Genomic DNA, 23675 nt, shown 5'->3' on the forward strand with positions numbered 1-23675 from the left:
TAATCTGGGCCTTAATGCATGTTGGATTAAGGTATTAGAGCCCACTCCCACTGCATCTGATGCTGTTGGGGAAGGAGGACTACTGGGGAGAGACGGGGTCCACCTGACCAAGGAAAAAAGCATTTTCAGACACCAATTCACCATCTAGCGCTTTAAACTAGGATCAAAGGGGGCTTGGGACAAAAGCCTAGAGACAGGTATTAAAATAAGGTGACATTAACAGAGGCCTAGATATTGTGATATCATGGTAAGGATTTACTATAAACCAGGAATTCAGGAAGAGGAGGTGGATGAGGTATTTCTTGAACAAATAACAACTATCCAGAACACAAGACCTGGTAGTAATGGGGAAGTTTGTTATTATATTTACTGCTTTGCATTATATTCAGCAGTAATGCAAGAAACCTACAGGCCTGAATCCTGTAAGACATTAGCTTCAGCAAGTTAGCATAAGGCTTGAGGCTAGGCACTTTGAACAGATAAACTTTGCACGAATAAATGGAAAACCCCAAGTATTTGGGTAGCTGAAAATCAGACATGCGAAACCCATGAAAAAAAATCATAATAAGTTGAGATCATTGATATACTAACCTGTAGGAAAAAGACACTCCAACATTAGTAAGGTCAGGAAATACAAATAAGGAAAATGGGGGAAATCCCCTACTGAATATGCATTGAACATGATGGCGTCAGCATAACATATTATAAAAGAGGCATCCAAGCTGAGGGGCAATAGGAGAGAGAGATGTATTTCTTTGGAGGTGCCAGAATGATGGCCACTGGTGATGACGGGGAAGGTGATAGTGATGTGGAAGATGATGGCTAACATTACAGGTTGTTCTACAAGGGATGGTTTGAGTATACGGATGTGCATCCCGTAGTGTCTCTATCTACCTTACTGAGTTGGGATGTTTGTGACGGTGCTAAATGTATTAATTAACTCTATTTGTAAATATAAAAGGGTTCCTATAGTGTGAGTGTTGCAACTGTGCACATCGGGGTTCCCAACTATTTAATAATTTGAATAATACTGAGCCTGATCTTGGGGAAAGAACCTAACAACTCTCAAAGTGATAACTGGGGATTCTTAAGTAATCAATATAATTACTACATAATCTAAAGATCAGGCAACAACTTTAATTAACCACACATATATTGGAAAAGTAATACAGCAAAACAAAAAACATCCAATAAGTTCTTGGAATATGTTGGGGATAACTTTTTGTCTCAGAAGGTGGTGGAAGTAACTAGAGGGATAGCCATTTTAGACTTGATTCTGACTAACAGGGATGAATTGTGAATCTGAAGGCAATTTGAGTGAAAGCAATCACAAAAGGGATAGATTTCAAAATTCTAAGGAAAGGAAAAGATGAGAACAGCAGACTAAAGCCAAATAGACTTCAGAGAAGCAGACTTTAACAAACTCAGAGAACTGGTAGGGAGGGTTCCAAGGGAAGAAAATCTAAGGCAAAAAAGAGTTCAGGAGAGCTGACAATTTCTCAAAGGGACAATATTAAAGGCACAAGTGCAAACTATCCTGATGTAAAAGAAAGATAGGAAGAATAGTAAAAGGCCAATGTGGCTTCATCAGGAGCTCTTTAAATGACTTGAAAATGGAAAAGAGATCCTATAAAAAGTGGACAAACTCCTAGGACGAGTACAAAAAACCAGCACAGGCATATAGGGACAAAATCAGAAAGGCTACGGCACAAAATGAGTTACACGTACCAAGAAGTGTAAGACAATAAGAAGAAGTTCTATAAATACATTAGGAGCAAGAGAAAGATGAAGGAAAGTGTAGGTCCGCTGCTTAGCAGGGAAGGAGAGGGAATAATGGATGATATCAAGATGGCTAAAGTGATTAATACCTATTTTGCTTGGTCTTCACTAGAAAGGTTAATTGTGACCAGTTACTTAACCCAATTAATATTAACATCAAGGAGGAAGGAACACAAGCCAGATAGGAAAATAACAAGTTAAAGAATATTTAGAGAAATTAGATGTATTCAAATTGTCAGGGTCTGATGAAATTTATCCTAGGCTATTTAAGGAACTAGCTGAAGAAAATGGAACCATTAGCAATTACCACTGAGAACTCATGATGGACAGGTGAGGACCCAGAGTACTGGAGAAGGGTAGGGAACCTGGGGAATTATAGACCAGTCAGCCTAACTTCAATACCTGGAAAGATATTGGAACAAATGATTAAATAAGCAGTCTGTAAGCAGCTAGAGGACTATAGGATAATAAGTTATAGCCAACATGGTTTTGTCAAGAACAAATCATGCCAAACCAACCTATTCTCCTTCTTTGATGGGCTTACTGGCCTACTGGAAAGGAGGAAGCAGCAGACATGATACATTTTGATTTTAGTAAGGCATTTCACACAGTCCGACATGACATCCTCTTAAGCAATCTAGGGAAATGTGATCTAGATCAGTGGTTCTCAAAGCCGGTCCGCCGCTTGTTCAGGGAAAGCCCCTGGCGCACCGGACTGGTTTGCTTACCTGCCACGTCCACAGGTTCGGCCAATCGCGGCTCCCACTGGCCGCGGTTCACCACTCCAGGCCAATGGGGGCTGCAGGAAGGGCGGCCAGCATGTCCCTTGGCCCTCGCTGCTTCCCGCAGCCCCCATTGGCCTGGAGCGGCGAACCGCGGCCAGTAGGAGCTGCGATCGGCTGAATCTGTGGGCACAGCAGGTAAACAAACTGGTCCGGCGCGCCAGGGGCTTTCCCTGAACACGCAGTGGACCGGCTTTGAGAACCACTGGTCTACATTAAGTTGCTGTAAGGAAGATGCACAACTGCTTGAAAGGAGTAATTATTAATGGTTTGCTGTCAAACTGGGAGAATGTATCTAGTGGAGTCCCACAGGGATCTGTCCTGGGTCTGATACTGTTCAATATCTTCAATAATGAGTCAGATAATGGAGTGGAGAGTATACTTGTAAAATTTGTGGATGACACCAAGCTGGGAGAGTTTGCTAGCACTTTGGAGGACAGGTTTAGAATTCAAAATGAGTTCGACAAATTGGAGAATTGGTCTGAAATCAACAAGATGAAATGCCATAAAGACAAATGCAAAGTCTTTTACTTGGAATGGAAAAAAAATCCAATGCACAAATACAAACTGGGGAATAACTGGCTGAACAGTAGTATTGCTGAAACAGATCTTGGGTTTATAGTGGGTCACAAATTGCCTATGAGCCAACAATGTGATGCCGTTGCAAATGAAGCATTGCCAATTTACAACAGGTGAGGATCTGGCCCAATATTGCACAGTTCCTATACACATGTTCAGTTTAGCATTAACTCTGTCCACTTTCACCTTTCTCATATACTGAAGTTCCAGTCAGAGTAGCTAATGGGAGGACACTGAGCCACAACCTCAACTGGTATGAATTGGTGTAGCTCCACTGAAATCATCTGAGGCTCTAGTCCACTATGTTTTACAGTAATACTTTTGGTTTGGGAGAAGTTAAAGCAAATGCAGTCATTTATCTTATATCCCTCTCTGTATATTTTACAAGTTGCTTATGCCAAATATATATTTTTCTTTAATTTCGGTCATCCATGGAAAAAAGTCCCTGTCTTTAAATAAAATGGTGTTTAAGCATTTAAAAAAAGAACGTAGAAGACTTCATGAAAACATATATCTAGCACAGTCTTTTTCTTTTTTGGGGGTGGTGGGGAGGGCACGGGGAGGGAAAGATGTAATGGAAGTGCAATAAATGTGGGGGCGGGGGCGGGATTTGCTGTGACAGATGATTAAAAATTTACAGCATTAATAAATGCTGTGTCCATAACCTATCACTTCCAAGTTCAAACTGATGGCCAAATTCCACCTTTGGATATTTGCAGCTGATGTCCAGGGGACAATTCAGCACCTCCTAGGCAACATACAACCTTAAAATAGGTCTGAACCTTTTGAATAGGAGTGGTTCATACACATTGGGCCAAAAGCAGAATTTGACTCTGAGCACTGTGGAACGTATTTGATTTTTGAATCTGAAAAGTGATGGTATTTCAACTTGAAAGAAACTAGGGCTTAAAAAAATTTTTTTTAACCATTAGAATATAAACCAGACTGCTTGGTAAACAGGTGATCTTATTAACTGGGTGTTGCGGAAGGTGGGGAGGTTTCTGGAAAGACACAGGGCAAACAGAAAATTAAGCCCCATGGTTACACAGTTAAATAAATGGTAGCGAGTATCTCCCCCACCCTCTCTTAGGAGCAACTTTGTTATTTCGGTCTGTCATAAATTTTCCATTATGATCAAATGAAACACTGAATACTGTCACTTTAATGAAATTCTTTGCAGCTGAATTTCTCTCTGTCCAGTGTTAGCATTAAACATTTGCCGTGTTTCTTTTAAAAGCTAATTTAATAGTGCCTTACCTACTATATTGTTCCTGTCTCATTTTCCTTTAACTACTGAGGCATTATGATCTTCCACAATGACACTGTATGAAAAGCAATAAACATTATTAGCTAAAGTTTAATAATTCTCTCTTGGCTATAGGCCTTAATTTCAACAAACAGTCAATGCTCTCTACATTGCAATACCTTGACACTAAATACCCTGCTATTCATTTGCAAGACACCATCATTTTTTTATTAAGCACCCTTTGCTGCTTCATGTAACCCTATCAAATTAACGTAATTTGTGGGAATCTGGGCATCATTCACGCATTGCAATTAAAAGAAAAGTATATTTCAAAATGGGTCAGATCCTTCTTGAATTACTTATCTGCTGGGAGTAATTGAGCACGACTAGCTCAGAAAAGGGCTGAGAAAAAAAAGCACTGGTTGGCTTTTACCTCAAAGCACCAGAGAATCTTGTGGCAGTTCTATTGAGAAGTTCTGCAAGCTTGACTTTTCTCCTAAACTGTTGCTATGAAGAGTATTTGTAGAAATGAAGACTCAAGATGAGAGATGTTTTGTTCTATTCATATACGTTATTTTTATGTAAGTTGATGTTTCTTTGATAAGAGATTATTTGGGCATTTGCAAAAGCATTAGATTTTTCATGGTATTTTCATTTTGCTCTGTCTTAGGTCCCCATCATAATAGTATCGGAGCACCTCAGACTCTTTAATATATCTACCCCTATGAGCTAGGGGAGTATGATCATCAACATCATCCCCAATGTACAGATGGGTAACTAAAGGCACGTCTATACTACACGCTCCTTTCGGTGGTGTGTAGAGTACAAACACTGAGCATCCACCGAGCATGGGTACAAAGAGCAGTATAGACGGTGAGGCAGTGCTTAGGCAGGCCTGAACCCTGTGGGTATGTATCCTACACTTGGTTCTTGACCTCTGGTCCGCAGACTGCTAGGGGTCCGTGGATTATGTCTAGAGGGTCTGCAAAAGACTTAGACTGAAAACTGACTGAACGGACTTCAACTATATATATAGACAATAGATTTCCTAAGGGGTCCACACCTCCATTCGAAGTTTTTAAGGGTCTGCAAATGAAAAAAGGTTGAGAACCAGTGCCCTGCACGGCTCTCTGCTGGCCCAAGCAGTACATCCCCAATCTACACTGTGTCTGTTGCCTCCCCGCTGTCAGAGATTTTTCCTGCTGCATGAAAGATTCCAGCAGCAGAGAAAGGCTTTTGCAGCTCCCCGTCAGAGCCTTTCATTGATATATGTAGCTACACACCACAGCATGGACACAGCCTGCTTTTCAACATAGTGTTCAGCTACACATACCCTATGTGCTGTCCAAGTGGTGTGCAGTGTACACTGAGGTGTCAATAAAGGAGCTTTTGGAACTAATTGATAAATTAAACAGTAATAAGTCGTCAGGACCAGATGGTATTCACCCAAGAGCACTGAAAGAACTCAAATATGAAATTGCAGAACTACTAAACGTGCTATGTAGCCTCTTGCTTAAATCAGTCTCTGTAACAGACAACAGGAGGGTTGCTAATGTAACACCAATGTTTTAAAAAGCTCCAGAAGCAATCCTGGCAATTACAAACCAATAAATCTAACTTCAGTACCAGGCAAATTGATTGAAACTATAGTAAATAACAGAATTATTATAAATCAGACACACAGATGAACACAATTTCTTGGGCAGAGGAGGGGTGCTGGAAGTAGAGGTGCTGGGGGTGTAGCAGCAACCCCCAGCTTGAAGTGTTTTCCATCAGCTACAGGGTTTACAGTTTTGTTCCATGGCTTTCAGTACCTCCACTATAAAACTTGTTCCAGCACCACTGGGAAGAGTCAACGTGGTTTTTTGTAAAGGGAAATCATGCCTCACCAATCTATTAGAATTCTTTGAGGGAGTCGTCAAGCCTGTGAACAAGGGTCATCCGGTTTATACAGTGTACTTGGACTTTCAGCAGCCTTTGACAAGGTCTCTTACCATTGAACAGTCTTAAGCAAAGAGAACAGTCATGGGGTAAGAGCAAAGGTCCTCTCATGGGTCAGTAATTGGTTAAAAGATAGGAAACGAAAGATAGGAATAAATGGTCAGTTTTCACAGTGGAGAGAGGTAAACAGCAGATCTGTACTAGGATCAGTGCTGTTCAACATATTCATCAGTGATCTGGAAAGGAGGGTGAACAGTGAGGTGGCAAAATTTGCAGATGATAAAAAATTACTCAAAATAGTCAAGTCCAAAGCTGACTGCAAAGACTTACAAAAGGATCTCACTGAACTGGGTGACTGGATGACAAAATGGCAGACTAATTCAATGTTGACAAGTGCAAAGTAATACATATTGAAAAAAATAATCCCAACTATACAGACAAAATTATGGGGTCTAAATTAGCTGTTACCTCTCAAAAATGAGATCTTGGAGTCATCGTGGATAGCTCTCTGAAAACATCCACGCAATGAGCAGTGGAAGTCAAAAAAGCTAACAATGTTAGGAACCATTAGGAAAGGGATAGATAATAAAACAGAAAATACCATAATGCCATTATATAAATCCATGGTCACCTCAGAAATAAAGAAGAGCAAAAGCAAAGTCTCCAAGGGAAAGCACTCCAAGAATGCCATCTTGCCTCCAGACAGAAAGATTCAAGAAATATAGACAGCTAAACCAATGATGTCACTTACATAGCCACATACATCACAACTTCCATGGCTCTTCCCCTAGTGTGTTTTGTTGTTTATACACGTTTTGAACTATGTTCTCCTATCTGGAAAAGCAAAGTCAGTATCCTCTTCACAACGACCTGCACCATCTCACTCTTTGGGTTAACTTGTGTAAAGTGTTCTTTCTACCAGTGACGCTAACTGATTATCTGGATATTCCTAGGGAGTCAAAAGATGTTCTGACGGGACATGTAAGAATGTATCTGTTCCCTTCAAATCACAGTGTGTCTAGACTCACATCCAAACAAACTCATTTCTGCTAAATACAGTAAGTAGAACTTTTATGGGAAAATATACAAAAAAAAAAGAGGGTTAAATCTCCTTTAAAGTTGTGAATTGTATGGGATGCGGCGAATTGCCTAGCTGCTGTTTGTTTACATGAGGTCTAAACATTGTTTTATGATGATCCTGTGTCTAAACACATATAGTTTTTGAATAAAGATTAAATCCCAGGCATTGTGATGCCAATAGCAAATTACAGGGTGTTTCCTCCATCTACAAGATCACTAGCTTTCACTATTGGTTTTGGGTACTGATCTATCCATAAATATGAACTGAACAGTCTCCCTACCAGAAACATATATTGTGTTTTCGGCATGAATGAGGGCATGGTTTAAAAAAAAAAAGAAAGAAAGAAACACTCTCTTTCTCTCTGTTCCACTGCACTACTTAACTATAAAAGTATAGGGTAATCCAAACAAGGGCGTTTCAGACATTAAATGCTTTTATATGGCAACATATCCTTTAGAGGCATTCATCTGATTCTGCTTTGGATTAAGAAGAGGAGTACTTGTGGCACCTTAGAGACTAACAAATTTATTTGAGCATTGTATTTCTTTTTAAAAAATAGAAGAAATATTTTAAAAGATAACGTGAAATGCCATATTTTACACTTTTATAGAAAAAACACAAGGTTAATTCATATGCAAGATGCTCTTGCAATCAGTTATGGTGCTTAATTGAGTTTGCCATCTCTCCATTGGTGAGGTATATTCGTCAAAGCCAAGAAAAACTCAGAATATTATGATTGTCTATTGAAAATGTACATGGTCCCCCAAAAAGGAGCTGTGAAGCTGCTCCTAGTGTTTCATTATCTCAAGTCTTGACAAGCTAACTTTGCCTACTTTAAGAAATATGAGCTGCTATCTATTATTTGAATGAGGTGCAGCAGTCACGGGATCAAATGCTGCCCGGCTTAGCTGAAGTTGGTCACACAGTCTTCTGCAGATCAGTGCAACCCACAGAGTTCTTAGAGGTTCCCCTATCATAGGCCATCACTGATATCAGTCTTAGATATCAGATGTTTGTGACAAAGTAAAAGGGAAACATTGCTTTGCTGAAGTGGGGCCAAAGTGAACTGTACTCAAGCACATGCTGAAGCATTTTGCACACAAAATTTATCCACAACTCGAAGTATTAAATAATGTAGCTGTAGCGCAGGAAAGAAAGAAATACAGGAACAGGAGTAAATATGTAAAACAAGTAGTAGGCCACAGGACCTTTTTTCTGGAAATGCTTGATGTTAACTCTGCCACCACTGTTTGCAAGCAGCTGCAGTTCCCACCCTGTATAGTCATGGGTTGGCAGATATAAGAGGCATGGGAAAGCTAAGCTTCTCCAAATGGGGCAAGAAATGCAGGGTGCAGTGCACCTCTCTTTGGAGGGGCGCCAGCCTGCCACCTTTGGAGCATCGCCACTGGAAGCTCTTAAGAAATGGGGGAGCCACGAGTGCCCGGACTGTGGCCCCACCTGAGCTCTGCCCTGAGGTCCCACTCCCACTCGGTCTCTTCTCCCATGGCCTCACCCGTATTCCGCCTCTTCACACCCCCATCTCTTCCCACATGGGGAGGAGGTGGAGAGGCGAACAGCAGGTGCCTCGGGGGAGGGGGCAGAGAGACATGGGCGGGGGGGCCTCAGGAGAGAAGAAGAGTGAGCAGCGGGTTGGGGGGTCTCGGCGGAAGGGGTGGAGAGGCGTGAGCAGTGGGTGGCCTTGAAGGAGAGGATAGAGAGGCGTGGGTGGGGGGCCTCAGGAGAAGAGGCAGAGTGGGGGTGGGAAGAGGTGAAGTGGGGGCGGGGCCTCGGGCAAAGAGGCTGAGCTGGGGTGAAGCGTGGGTGGAGCCTCGGGGCAGAGCGGGAGGCAGGGCACGGTCTGGGCACTGGTGCCCCCCCCCACACTTCTAGGGAGCTTCTGGTGCTCACACCCAGCTTCCCCAAACACAAGAGTCATGTGTCACCTGTATGTATAGTCCAAACTGAGCCCCTTCTTGGGGATTGCTTTTATTGGTAATAACACAACAGATATTTCCCCAAACTTGGACATTCCTAGGGTCTTCCCTACAGGACCTCCTTTGTCCAACCCCTAGTTACTTCTCTCACCAACACATATAGTCCCTTTTCTAGTGGTCTTTCATCCCTAATCTCAGTCTGCCAGCCCATTACACTATCGTGCATGTTTGTAAAATTTTAGGGCCAAAAAAGTGCGCACACACACCCCCCCCCATGCAAACTAAATCCATATCCAGCCTAAGGTAAACACATATTCAGGGAAACATTTTTGAAGCAGATATGAATGCCAAAAGCAAATGGGGAGCCACTGGAGTTGTCTTCAGCTATGGTTGCCCTCTTATAGATCCGTAAGACAGCAGCAGAATTCTGTACATATGAGATTTTGGAGAGCTGAAACTTGTGGAACAGAGAGAAGGGAGTTGCAATGGTCAAGGTAAGAAAATATGAAGGCATAAATTAAAAATGCAGCGGAGTGGAAAGAGGCTTGCATTGCAGCGCTGTATATGTGGCAACAGGCAGATCTGCAGGGAAGTCTGTTGCTGTAGCCTTGGTCAACAGAAGCAAACGAGAAGTCCGAGTTGAAATCTGGGATCGAAGAGATGAGGAAGTTCCTCTATGACAGGCACGTATGTTCCTCAGACATTTTATGAAGGGAACTGATGTGAAGCTATAGGTTGTGGGATGTCCACACTGCAATTGAAGGTGTGATTTACAGCTGAAGTAGACATAATCTAGCTAGCACGGCTAAAAATTGCATTGAAGATGCAGCACAGGCTAGCTATGCAAGAATATATCCAGAAGTATGTATCCAGAATCCCTAGAGTCCTTGCACAGCTCATGCTGATGTCCATGCCAACGCATCTTCACTGCTATTTTTTAGCATGTTAACTAGATAAAAACTAGCATGGAAATGCCCACACAAGCTGCAAATCACACTTTTGATTGCAATACAAACATACCCTTCGTCAAGACAAAGACTACAAATAGGAAGGAGTCACCCTTTAAAGGAATGCCATCAATTTAAGAGTGCTAGCTAAAAACGAAGGCAGAATCTGGAGGGAGATGGCAGATAGAAACTGCCCCCAGCAGACAAAGTATTGATGTGAATGTTATGTAAGACTCCAAAATGCAGCCCTGGCAGAATACCAGGTCTGCATTTGGCCTCTTCTAAGTATAATAGCAGGTTAGCTTTGTTGCTGTGGCCTATATCCCTAACTGTATTACATAAAAAGGTTATTGGATTGAAAGATTGCCCACAATGAAATATAGATACAAAGCAAAATGAATCCACCAGCATCTGCAGCACAATGCACTAGATCACGAGAAAGCAGCTTCCCGTGCTCCCTACAAACTCTCAGCTATTAGCAAAACAAATATTAAGAATGTGTGAAAATAAATTACTTTTAAGATGAATACAAATAATACAGTACAGCATATGCCTAAAGATTAGTAGCATGTGTCCTTGAATTTCTTGAGTGACTCAGTGTTATACCCCTGAAGACCAGAGCAAAATGCCCTGTCAAGTGAGAGAACAGAAGTACAGGACTAAGGGTGGACTCATGGGAAGCTTGTTCTTTAAAGTTCAGAAGTGGCTGGATGAATTAACTTGCATGCTTTGATCACCCCACAGCCACATCAGAGGATTTTATGAGTCGCTATGGGATGCTTCTGGTTGCTATTGTTTCGATTTACTGTAGGTTCCCCAGAAATGCAAAAAAATCCTATTTTTCACCATTCTGAGATGTTGCTGATGGTCGCGTGCTTCTTTATATGTAAACATATATAATCCTCATTACTTACTATCAGTATTAATGTAGACCTAAGGGATGCAGTCAGTGAGTTGTGTTTAGCATTGTACTCAGCCCTGTTGTGCTAAGCAGTGTACTAACACATATTGAAAAAGACAGTCCTTGCACCCAAAACCTACATAACTATTACTCTTTCTCTAGAGTTATCATTCACCTGTGATTTCTGCAACAAAACACAAGAGGCGAATGAAATAAATAAATCGAGAAAGCTGAAGTTGGTATCAGAATAAAGAAATAAAGATATTTTAGCACAATAACTATTAATCATGGCTATGAAAAAAGTTGTAGGGATGTTAAAAGATTTGACTTAACCCTATAAGGATTAGGTTGACGAAATTCAATCATAGTTAAGGCTGCTGCTCCATCTCTCTCATAACTCACTCAGCAGTGTCTTTGTTCAGCAAGGATATCAGATAAAAACACGCAGTTATATTCTATATCCTTGTGCAATACTCAAGCACAGCAGGTTCAAGTTACTGATGGAATAGAGTGAAGACTTAACTATCAAATGTCCTTATTTTTATGGATTGTTATTTTTATGTAGTTTTGTGCCTGTTATTTCCATATGTTTTGTCATAATTTTTAATGGGGATTTATCTTTCAAATAAAGAGACAAATCAATATTTTAGTTGAAATGTATAAGACACTCCTAAAGCCCATACATTATTGTTCTAACAGGCCAAAGTTATCCCTGGTGAAACTCCACTGGGCTCAAGTTACACTAGAAACAAATTTAGCTCATTCTCCATTATGGTCTATTGGGCAAATGTGTACTTTAGAGCAGAGGTGGGCAAACTACGGCCCGCAGGCCACATCTGGCCCGCGGGACCGTCCTGCCCAGCCCCTGAGCTGCTGGCCTGGGAGGCTAGTCCCTGGCCCCTCCCCCGCTTTTCTCCCTTCCCCACAGCTATGCCACCGGGCAGGCAGCGGGGCTGCGAGCTCCTGCCGCTCTGAGTGGCACGGTAAGGGGGCAGCAGCGGAGTGTGTGCGTTGGTGAAGGGTTGGGTAGGAGGACCCTGGGTGAAGTCAGGGGACAAGAGGCAAGGGGTGGTTGGATGGGGCGGAGGTTCTGGGGGGGCAGTCAGGGGTCGGGGAACGGGGGGGTTGGAGAGGGCGTGGGAGTCCCGGGGGACCTGTCAGGTGGCGGGGGTGTGGATAGGGGTCGGGGCAGACAGGAAGCAGCGGGGGTTGGATAAGGGGTGGGATCCCAGGGGGGGCGGTTTGGGGTGGGAGGTCCCAGGAGGGGGCAGTCAGGGGACAAGGAGCAGCGGATGTCAGGGATTCTGAGGGGAACATTCAGGGGGTGAGAAGTGGGAGGGGGTAAATAGGGGGTGGGGGCCAGGCTGTTTGGGGAGCACAGCCTTTCCTACCTGGCCCTCCATACAGTTTTGCACTCCGATGTGGCCCTCGGGCCAAAAAGTTTGCCCACCCCTGCTTTAGAGACAATTAAATTGGAGACTTTTTTATGGCCTGGACTGGAACAGCTCTTTCTGAACTATCAGTTGTGTCAGTACATATTTGACCTTTAATCCTCATATTACTGAAATAGACTGTCCCCTTGGAGATATGTCCTGTTGTGCTAACACACTGTTAACTACCTCATTGCTGTCTGCCATAGCAGGTACATGGGGCAAACTGGATCTCTAGCGGTACTCCATGTACCTGTTGCATCTCTATTGAACTGCGAGTTTAAAAGAACAAAACCACATTCCATTGCCACGCAGAAACTAAAATGAATCAAAGTACTTAAAAAGGTTACTTTACAGGAAAAGCCAAACAACGTCTACAAGATCTTATCCTGCTTTGCTTTGCTTTGCTGGTTCCAATCCCAATTCTAGCCCCTCACTTCCTGGAGCAACAGGAGGTAGGAGCATTGTCATGGAAGTAACACTGCCAATTCTGAAAGAGGAAGGCTCATATGCTACAACCATGACAACCCCTGACTGCTGTGGGAAGCTATTTTAGCTGGAGTGGAGTTGGGGCGAGTATAGGAGGTGGAAGAAGTCCACTTAGGAAGCTAGACTGTAATTTTATAGCTGAGCTTCCTTCATGATGGATGGCCTAAAACTATATATATTTTAATAAAGGTAATCTATATTTTAATAAAGGTAATCCATATACAAGCAGTGTATTATACAGAATAAGCACTGAAGTACAGTATACTCATTTTAAAATTCACATAGTTAGTAGTTCCTATGCGTACCAAACAGGCCTTGTTTGAACTACAGTCTTAGCCATTATCTATATTAGTTGTTTGGGGGGCGGTGGGGAGGGAAGAAAAAGGAATATTCACATCAGGTGATTCTCCTTCAAATGCATCTTCAATGCTTAAAAAAGTCACGTGACAAATGGCAATCTGGTTCCATGTTTATTTTTCTTTCAGTGACTTACAGATGAAACGTGCTGAGTTCACAGGCAAAAAGATTTTTTTTGTAACTCCGAGTCTTGTAAACTCAGCTTGAGATCTGAGTCTCAAATTCGATTTTCTTGCTTCTTGAGCATTATCACTAGTAATAATGGTTCTGTATGCCAAATTATGCCCTCAGTTCCACCTTTGCAACCCCTCTGTGTCCAGAAAGAAAAGGAGTACTTGTGGCACCTTAGAGACTAACCAATTTATTTGAGCATAAGCTTTCGTGAGCTACAGCTCACTTCATCGGATGCATACTGTTCCACAATAAATAAATAAATTGGTTAGTCTCTAAGGTGCCACAAGTACTCCTTTTCTTTTTGCGAATACAGACTAACACGGCTGTTACTCTGAAATCTGTGTCCAGAGTGTGCCCTCAAGTAAACCTGAATAGCCACATTACTGGCAATGGGTCACTGGCTCTGTAAGTGCAAGTTGGTAAACAATTCTGTTTATAATGCTCAAGGAGATATAAAACCTGGTTCATTCTCTTTAAGCAGTGTTGACTATGCAGGGATAGCAGAAGAAAAAAGTAGTAAAAATTTGTCTCATCATTAGATTTAGCAGCTATCATCATGAACACACACATGGTATAGAATGGATGAGTAAGAAACGTCCCATGTTAAAGAGTTGTTTTCAAAGTAGAATTGCACTTTAAGGAATAGCATCCTAACAAATATTTTCAGCTAAAGTTGTATAAGGGTTACAAAAACATTTCAGAGTATATTCATTCATTTCTTGCTCCCTCTGACCTGACTGCCATTAAGCAAATGTGACCCAATAAAATCAAATGTGCTTGGAAAACAAAATTTTCTTTTGGACTGGAAGCTTGTGTGTCAAATTTTAATTTCCAGGTCCCTGTAAAGAACAGAGTTATAAACACGCTCAAGATAGGGCTTAGGTAAGAATGAAAATGCAGAAAGACCTGTAAATACAGGGTCTCAGTGGGACAGTGATCCTACTGCACTAACTTTAAACTTCTGGACATGCCAATTCAAGGTCACTCTCAAAAAACGAAACTAGAGGTCTGATGCTAATCTTTATATCTGCACTTCACAAATCCACCACACAAACTGGGATGGAGATGATAGGCAGGAGAGCTGGCTGTCTTTTAAAGAATCCTTATTGAGGTTACAGGGACAAACCATCCCGATGTGTGGAAAGAATAGTAAATATGGCAAGCGACCAGCTTGGCTTAACAGTGAAATCCTTGCTGGTCTTAAATACAAAAAAGAAGCTTACAAGAAGTGGAAGATTGGACAAATGACCAGGGATGAGTATAAAAATATTGCTCGGGCATGCAGGAGTGAAATCAGGAAGGCCAAATCACACCTGGAGTTGCAGCTAGCAAGAGATGTTAAGAGTAACAAGAAGGGTTTATTCAGGTATGTTAGCAACAAGAAGAAAATCAAGGAAAGTGTGGGCCCCTTACTGAATGAGGGAGGCAACCTAGTGACAGAGGATGTGGAAAAAGCTAATGTACTCAATGCTTTTTTTGCCTCTGTCTTCACGAACAAGGTGAGCTCCCAGACTACTGCACTGGACAGCACAGCATGGGGAGGAGGTGAACAGCCCTCTGTGGAGAAAGAAGTGGTTTGGGACTATTTAGAAAAGCTGGACGAGCACAAGTCCATGAGGCCAGATGCGCTGCATCCAAGAGCACTAACGGAGTTGGCGGATGTGATTGCAGAGCCATTGGCCATTATCTTTGAAAACTCATGGCGATCGGGGGAAGTCCTGGACGACTGGAAAAAGGCTAATGTAGTGCCCATCTTTAAAAAAGGGAAGAAGGAGGATCCTGGGAACTATAGGCCAGTCAGCCTCACCTCAGTCCCCGGAAAAATCATGGAGCAGGTCCTCAAGGAATCAATTCTGAAGCACTTAGAGGAGAGGAAAGTGATCAGGAACAGTCAGCATGGATTCACCAAGGGCAAGTCATGCCTGACTAATCTAATTGCCTTCTATGACGAGATAACTGGCTCTGTGGATGAGGGGAAAGCAGTGGACGTGTTGTTCCTTGACTTTAGCAAAGCTTTTACACGGTCTCCCACAGTATCCTTGCCAGCAAGTTAAAGAAGTATGGGCTGGATGAATGGACTAGAAGATGGATAGAAAGTTGGCTAGATTGTCGGGCTCAATGGGTAGTGATCAATGGCTCCATGTCTAGTTGGCAGCCAGTATCAAGAGGAGTGCCCCAAGGGTCAGTCCTCGGGCCAGTTTTGTTCAATATCTTCATAAATGATCTGGAGAATGGTGTGGATTGCACCCTCAGCAAGTTTGTGGATGACACTAAACTGGGAGGAGAGGTAGATATGCTGGAGGGTAGGGATAGGATACAGAGGGCCCTAGACAAATTAGAGGATTGGGCCAAAAGAAATCTGATGAGGTTCAACAAGGACAAGTGCAGAGTCCTGCACTTAGGACGGAAGAATCCAATGCACTGCTACAGACTAGGGACCGAATGGCTCGGCAGCAGTTCTGCAGAAAAGAACCTAGGGGTTACAGGGACGAGAAGCTGGATATGAGTCAACAGTGTGCCGTTGGTGCCAAGAAGGCCAATGGTGTTTTGGGATGTATAAGTAGGGGCATTGCCAGGAGATCGAGGGACGTGATCGTTCCCCTCTATTCGACATTGGTGAGGCCTCATCTGGAGTACTGTATCCAGTTTTGGGCCCCACACTACAAGAAGGGTGTGGAAAAATTGGAAAGAGTCCAGAGGAGGGCAACAAAAATTATTAGGGGACAGGAACACTTGACTTATGAGGAGAGGCTGAAGGAACTGGGATTGTTTAGTCTGTAGAAGAGAAGAATGCGGGGGAGATCTGATAGCTGCTTTCAACTACCTGAAAGGGGGTTCCAAAGAGGATGGATCTAGACTGTTCTCAGTGGTAGAGATGACAGAACGAGGAGTAATGGTCTCAAGTTGCAGTGGGGGAGGTTTAGGTTGGATATTAGGACAAACTTTTTCACTAGGAGGGTGGTGAAACACTGGAATGCGTTACCTAGGGAGGTGGTGGAATCTCCTTCCTTAGAAGTTTCTAAGGTCAGGCTTGACAAAGCCCTGGCAGGGATGATTTAGTTGGGGATTGGTCCTGCTTTGAGAAGGTGTTGGACTAGATGACCTCCTGAGTTCCCTTCCAACCCTGATATTCTATGATTCTATGATCTGCTCAGGAGTGGAGGCACAGTATCAGAGGCATGTGAGAGGCTAAGCGAACAGAAGACCTTTATGAGAAAGTGTTTTCCATGTGTATACAAAAAGATAGATAAGAGTAAGCCGATAAATAATGAGCCAGTATTCTCTTATCAGCTCATTCTATTATATGCAACATAGCTGACATATGATTATTGTAAGAGAAAATAAACAAGACACACGGTTAGAAGACGAACTGGCCAACCTATTTTGAGCCAATACTGATGGTAACAATAAAAGCAGCCACATTATGACATAGGATCATTTGTCTTTCCTTAGATTTCTATGAGCCTGGGGCAGGATTTTCAGAAGCACCAGTCCCCATTTTAAAAGTGAACCCCTGGACTGCTACTGCAGCTGCAAACAGCATGACTTGGCAGGAGCAATCACAACAGGCTACGGTGAGCATAATTTACTCCCCTACCAGTTACCCCTGGAGTTAGATCCTTGGAGTAGTTTGAAAATAGGTAATAAGTAACTCCCTGCATGTTTAAAAGTTTAATTTTAATATATTCTTTAAAAATAGCATTTAGACAGTGTTCCTCTGATCATCAAGCTAGTTTTAAAGCAGGATGGAAATTGGTTTACAATCCCTGATATCAGGCTTCTGATATGGTTGTGTGAGAAATGAGAGCACTTTTTGGCTGCTTATCAGCGGCTCTGAAATGCTCTATTTCAATTAAAAACAGTAAACTGAAATACAGTTGACAGTGTATATATGGTGAGAGCTGCATCTTATCACAGGAACTTCTAAGAGTTCCTTGCCTAGCAAACTAGCCCTCACTTCTCGCTCTCTGTCAGCAAAGGGGAGAGTGAGGAGCAGGCTAAAACTTCAATCAAGACCAGATCCTAAATTGATGTAAATCAGCACTGCAGTCAATGGAGGCTCACCAACTGACACTAGTTAAGGTTCTGGCCCTAAAAATATGCAGTTAGATCAAGTACTAATAATTTACCATGTGCATCTATAGCACTGGTAAATCCTTGCTAAGAATATGTGGTTTAATTCTAATCCCCAAATTGCAAAACATAAGTAAAGGAAAGTTAAAAGGAAAAGATAAACTTGCTCCTACTAGTAGTTATAAGTAAAGGAAATGAAATGAATAAATGAAAGAAACACTGAAAGTTTTTATTTAATCTGCAGTCTGCAGTCTTGGAAAGAGTCTGCAAGCTTTCAAATCCTCTGTAGTTAATTTCAGTGCAAGCTAAATTATTACTTTCAATTTCCCATCAATGCCAGGGCTGGGGAACCTTCAGCAGATATTTCTGAAAAGATTCGTGTTACCCCACAGGAACTTTCAGCAGATCACTGTAATCTGCTTCATTTTACAGCATATTTGCATTCAGTGTACACAGGAGTCCAAAACAAACTATCTCAGAAGAGAAGACAGAGTTTTGAACAGGGACAGACAAAAAACATGTCTTGATTGACTGTCTGGGCAAGATTGCTCAGGTAACACCATATGTTTAAGAATCGATGTGATGCTTTTGGGGCATAGTTCAGAGACGTGAAAGCAACTGCTCATATTTTCAGGTCTATGATTCTCTCTTTCTGCCCTCCTATTGCAGGAGTCTGAACAAAAAAATAAAATCACAAGAAGATAACTGAATAGATCTCCTCAGAGATTTTTGATGAACTTCAACAGTGGGGAGAGAACAAAGTTGTTTAAAAGTACGGTGACCATCCATCCTGTTTTGGCCAGGACGTCCTTTTTTTTATCCATTGGCAAGAGCAACCAGGACAAATGCCCACCTTTGTCAAAAACATGGGGTGCAGAGGAATGTGTGAGGGGCGTGCGGAGATGTGGGGGAGGAAGGGTTCTAGTGCACAGGGGGTCGGCAGGGTTCGAGCGACCAGCGACAGTCTCATGGGGAGGGGGGCGGGCACCTTGGGTGAGCAGCTGGAGCTAGCCCCACGGGGATGGGGAGGTGCTCGGGCCAGACCCATGCAGTGTCGTGTTTTCCCTTTGGGAAATATGGTCACCCTATTTAAAAGGGTATTGAAAATGAATGCAAAGACTAGCCCAGAGTACTGGAATTCCATGAGACAGAGCTGGGTTCATCCCAGAGGGCCATGGGAATGAAAACAAAACAAAACAAAAAAAAACAAGAGATCTGGAAAGGCATTCAGAGAGTGAAAAGTAGTATTAGAGAGGATCAAGAAGTAGCTGGGGGCAGGGGAACTTTAGAAAGACAGAGAGCATTAAAAGAAAAAAAAAGGCTTCCAGTTTGGAACCAAAGTCAATGATTTACACCTTGTTGCTAAACTTGAAATCTGACCTCACAGTGAACATAGAAAAAGCCATTCTGACTAGTAATTACCCAAAGTTGACAAGGCAAGACTGCAGAACCAGTCGCTGTGGTATGTGAATTAATATTTGGTGGCCTGTGTGAACTGACCTGATGATCTCAGTTCTCTTCCTAGTAGATACATGTCCATATCACAAAGACGCAGCGACAACAACTGGTGTAAATTAGGACACCTGCTAGCAGTCTCAGCAGAACCCAAAGAATGAATAGGTATGAAGACTGGGCTACCTATCACTGCAGAAGACATTTCTCCAGGACATGGTTAGGAAACATTTTTGGAGCAGTATAAGAGGAAAGATTGAACTGTCACTGCCTACAGAGTACCTATACTATGGATAAACAAAGGATTTTAGTTTCCAGATCTGTCAATCCAGAACTTGGTCACTAGCACTAAACAGATTTAGGAGGAAGGAAAAAAGTATATAATGCTTGCACTTCATTAGGTCTGACCAGACCTTCCTCATCATACAGTGCATTTTAATTCTACTTAATTATAAGGTATACTTCTCAGTTTTTGACGCAAATTTAACTCAGCCCATACAAACCTGGCATCATCCCACTTCTCATTACTGTTAATTACTGACCGCAGAAATGCTGATTCATAAAACTGAGGTTACAGAAAACTTTTCACAGTGTGCCATATGTTACAGAACCCTTCATCTTTTCAAGCTTCCACCTCAGATATTTAGCATCACGTCCCTCGTTTGTGGTCTGAGTCACCACAGATTTTGAAGGTCAGCATTACACATTTAGTTGTAGACAAGTTGAGAGCCATGTTCCACGCCTATGCAGTGGAACATAACTAGATTCCTATTCCCCAAAGAGGTGAATGGAAATCAACTGAAGCAGGGTTTTAGCTATCTAGATAGATAACATATAAACATTAAAATATATATTTGCCAAGAGGTGGAAGGGTACACTGTTTACAAGCTGAAATCCACTGACTGATCCATAGCCTATAAGAAAGAGAAGGTAAAGTCATGCTGTGGGAAGTAGAAATACCAGGCTGTTAAATGGGGTTCTTAGAAATACAGTAAGAGAATGGAAATAGAAAAATGCTAGGATGAAAGTTAGATCGAGAAAGTGAAAGCAATAGTCTGAACTCCCAGCAAAAAACTTAAGCATCAAGCTGTGAACATTTACTCTCAAAATACTCTTATAAGCAGATTTTGATCTGAGTTTAGAACTGTATCAACCTCCCTTTCTGGAAGGTCCTGTATTTCAAATGCTGATTTGGAAGTACAGTGTGGTAGACAGTCATTTTCCTCATTTGGTTCAGAAAAGCACAAATAACCAGAATGATATATAAATTTAATTGTCACTGTCTTGCAGTTATTTTTTAGTAACTGCCACAAACCTGAGCTTTGGTATTTAATGAACATCCCAGGCAACCTACTCAGACTAAACACACAGTGCATTTTCAAAGCTGTAATTTCATGAAAACAAAATGGCTGGAGAGAGAGAGAACAAGCTAGCACTATTGTTTTTAATATCATTTTTAAACTACAGCAACAGGAAGGTTGAAATAACCCGCCCACCCACTCTTCACCGGATATCAAGAGGTTCAATTCACCTGATTCTGCACTACTGAAATCAAGGGGTGTTTGCCACTAATTTCTCATGGGAGCAGGATCCCTACTCTTCCCTGTCAACCATCATCCTTTATTTCACTTTCCTGTCCATGGCAATCTCTTTCCCCAAGACTGTAAATTTGTTCATCCCTTGGTTTAACAGTGCTCCCCAAGTTAATCTGCAGAATGATTTGGTACCCATAACACATAAGAGTTAGCAGTGAGCCAGGTAAGGGATACGACCGAGAAGACAGCAGTACTCAGATGCCATAGTGACAAGAGTGATATCAGACCCACAGAAGATCAGGAGTAAATGTGAATGCTATTACTCAAGTCATCAGATATGTGTCACTTGTCTGCCTACTTCCTGCTATCTCTAGGAATTAATAAATGCTTCAAGCTATGGTTAGTCAAATTTTCACTTTGACAAGTGATGGCAGTGGTTTCACTTTTCACCATAGCTCTAAGTAAAGTCAGTTTGGGACCAAATTTTAATCTCCAACCCACACAAATCTGGATTTGGAGCTGGAGAATGCTGTAGGGAGGTAGATAGGGCACTGAATGGTGAAAAGGAACAGTAGAGGGATATGGGGAAGTGAGGGTGTTTAACTTAAAAATACCTCCCCACTCCCCCAAAAATGCACACTTATCACTATCCTGGTCACATTGCTTATGTGCTGTAATGCCTTCCCCAAGCCCTTGTCCATCTTTGTATTTTTAGACTCTGGAAAGCACTTCGCATATTTTATCTTTCTAAAAGATATGCTCTAGTTCACCCACTGGTTGCTGGGGTAGATATAGGAATCACTGAGTAATATCTGTGCCCTGTTATGCCTTCTGGCCTTAAAAACCTAAGAATTGTAGGTGCTATCAAAATACAAATAACCAGCATCCAACAGGTCTCACACTTTTATCATCACAATTTCTCTTCATCCTAACAAATGCATTGTGGAAATTTGATATTAGTTGTTGTAAAGAAATTACTCCTTTGGCATGCTGGATTCCCATCTGCCTGTGTCCGTCATTGGAATGGTGTGTGACATGTCATTACAACTTGATTTTGGAAAATAGGAATTGAGCACTGATGAGGTGAAAAACTGTGGTGTTTTAATGAGATCTAGGTTACAGCCATCTTCACCTCTTGCTCTCTGTTGTCCTCTCCACTGTCCAAAGGGCTATTGCCTTTTCACTACGTCTTTGGTTTACCATTATGGCTAGACTGTTCCTGCTCAAAGCCATACATGGAGGGATCCATGAGGAAGGGGAGAATATTGTTGGTGTTGGAGCCACTATGGGGGAGAATGTGCATCATCCCTCCCCCTCAACTTCTGCAGAAAACGGTCTAGAGGAAGGATGATCTTGTGAATAGGGCCTGGATTTGGTAAGCCAGGAAGTTGTCACCTGACTTCCTGTATGGCCTTGGGCAAGATGCTTAATTTACCCTATACCTCAGTTCCCTATCTGTAACATTGACATAATACTTCCCTACTGCTCGGGATGTTGTAAGGTTGAAATCTATTTGTGTTGGTGAAGTGCTCAAATACTACAGGGATAAGGGACACAAAAACATCTAGATAAGAGTGACTCCTGAGTGGATTCTGTGCTGGCACTGCAGAGCTTCTCCACTCTGTGGAATTTTCCTCCTCCACTCTGTGGAATTTTCCTCCTTCCCCTTTAAGGAGGAGGTTCCAGAGCTGCAAACCACTGGGAGTGGAACTGGTGAAGAGCCATGACAAGGACTAGAAGGCACTGCAGAATCCTTTTTATTTCCGTACACACGGTGGTGGCCTGTGCTGCCTCACCTGAAATCCATGGTGGTTGGGGCCTCAAACCCCTGCTCCTTTCTGAGAGAAACCCTAACCGCCCCTCCCCCCCCCAAAAAAAAACACGTTGTGAGAAGAACCTCAAAGGATTTTAATTGCTCCCTCTCTGAGCTCACTGCTGTAGGTTTTGCAGTGGGAGACAGCAACCAGGACCAAAGGCCCTTTGGAGTAGGGCCCTCAATTTTACATTTGCCTGTAAAATCCTATGCCTGTAAAGTCCTATGCTTATAAACAAGTGTTGTGTTTCAAGCAATGCTTACAATTTTATTCCAACTGTCACAATATTTGGTGTTTTTCTTGAAGCCCCAGCTCTCAAAGTCTTGGGACTATGCAAAAATCTCAACTAGCATTTTTTTAAAGCAAGTTTCTAATACTTATAGATGCAGAGAAAGGCTGGGGAATGTGTGACCCAAGAGTGACAGAGACAGGAATTTCCTGCAACAACCTTGAAAAACCTGATTGAATTAAGCTTAATCATCTTCGGGATCCATTACATTAAATGGAATGTTTATTTACTACTGTAAATAGGGCTGGGATTGTATGTAACCTCCCTAGGGGAGAAAGGTGATATGAGGCGTAGGAGTTCACAGTTGAAAACATGAAAGACAAGAATGGAATTTTGGGACAATAAGTGTGAAGTGGACTTCCTGGGGGACACCTAGAGAGAGGTTAATGCAAATCTCCCCTCCCCCATTATGCAAAAATCTTGCCTTTTGAAGCTACATCCTGAGGAGAAAGTTTTTGTCTGCTGATAACCTGTAGCCAGAGACTGGAGATCAAAGGGCAAAGCTGTGTAAAGAAATGGATGAACTGCTGAGCTGGTTGTTCTGGCTCTGAATCTGACAGTCATAGGCACTGACTCCACGGGTGCTTCAGGGTTGGAGCACCCATGGGCAGCCCACGATCAGCTCCTCCCCTTCCCCCCAGCACCTCCCACCCACTAGCGGCCCCACCGATCTGCGCCTCCCACCCGCCACAATCAGCTGTTCCGCAGGAAGCGCTGGGGGGCAGGGAGAGGAGTGACGGCAGGGTGTGCTTGGGGCAAGAGGTGGAAAGGGGAGGGAAGAGGCAGGGCAGAGTGGAGCGGGGCAGAAAGATGCAGGGCAGGATGGGGCCTTGTGGGAAGGAGGGCAGTGGGGGCGAGGCACATTGGAAAG

General features: G+C 42.6%; 2 long non-coding RNA genes across 2 annotated transcripts in view; one reads left to right on the plus strand and one right to left on the minus strand.

The window, feature by feature from the left end:
* Window positions 1-23563, plus strand: part of LOC114019298 — a 96870-nt gene extending 73307 nt beyond the window's left edge. The window contains exons 4-6 of the long non-coding RNA XR_006289464.1: window positions 17094-17215; window positions 18147-18267; window positions 18384-23563. This is a non-coding gene — a long non-coding RNA (uncharacterized LOC114019298). The remainder of the gene's footprint in view (window positions 1-17093; window positions 17216-18146; window positions 18268-18383) is intronic.
* Window positions 1-23675, minus strand: part of LOC122464984 — a 64895-nt gene that overhangs the window by 881 nt on the left and 40339 nt on the right. The window contains exon 2 of the long non-coding RNA XR_006289465.1: window positions 4398-4462. This is a non-coding gene — a long non-coding RNA (uncharacterized LOC122464984). The remainder of the gene's footprint in view (window positions 1-4397; window positions 4463-23675) is intronic.

This window comes from Chelonia mydas, chromosome 3 (assembly GCF_015237465.2).
Source record: "Chelonia mydas isolate rCheMyd1 chromosome 3, rCheMyd1.pri.v2, whole genome shotgun sequence".
Taxonomy (NCBI): Eukaryota; Metazoa; Chordata; order Testudines; family Cheloniidae; genus Chelonia; species Chelonia mydas.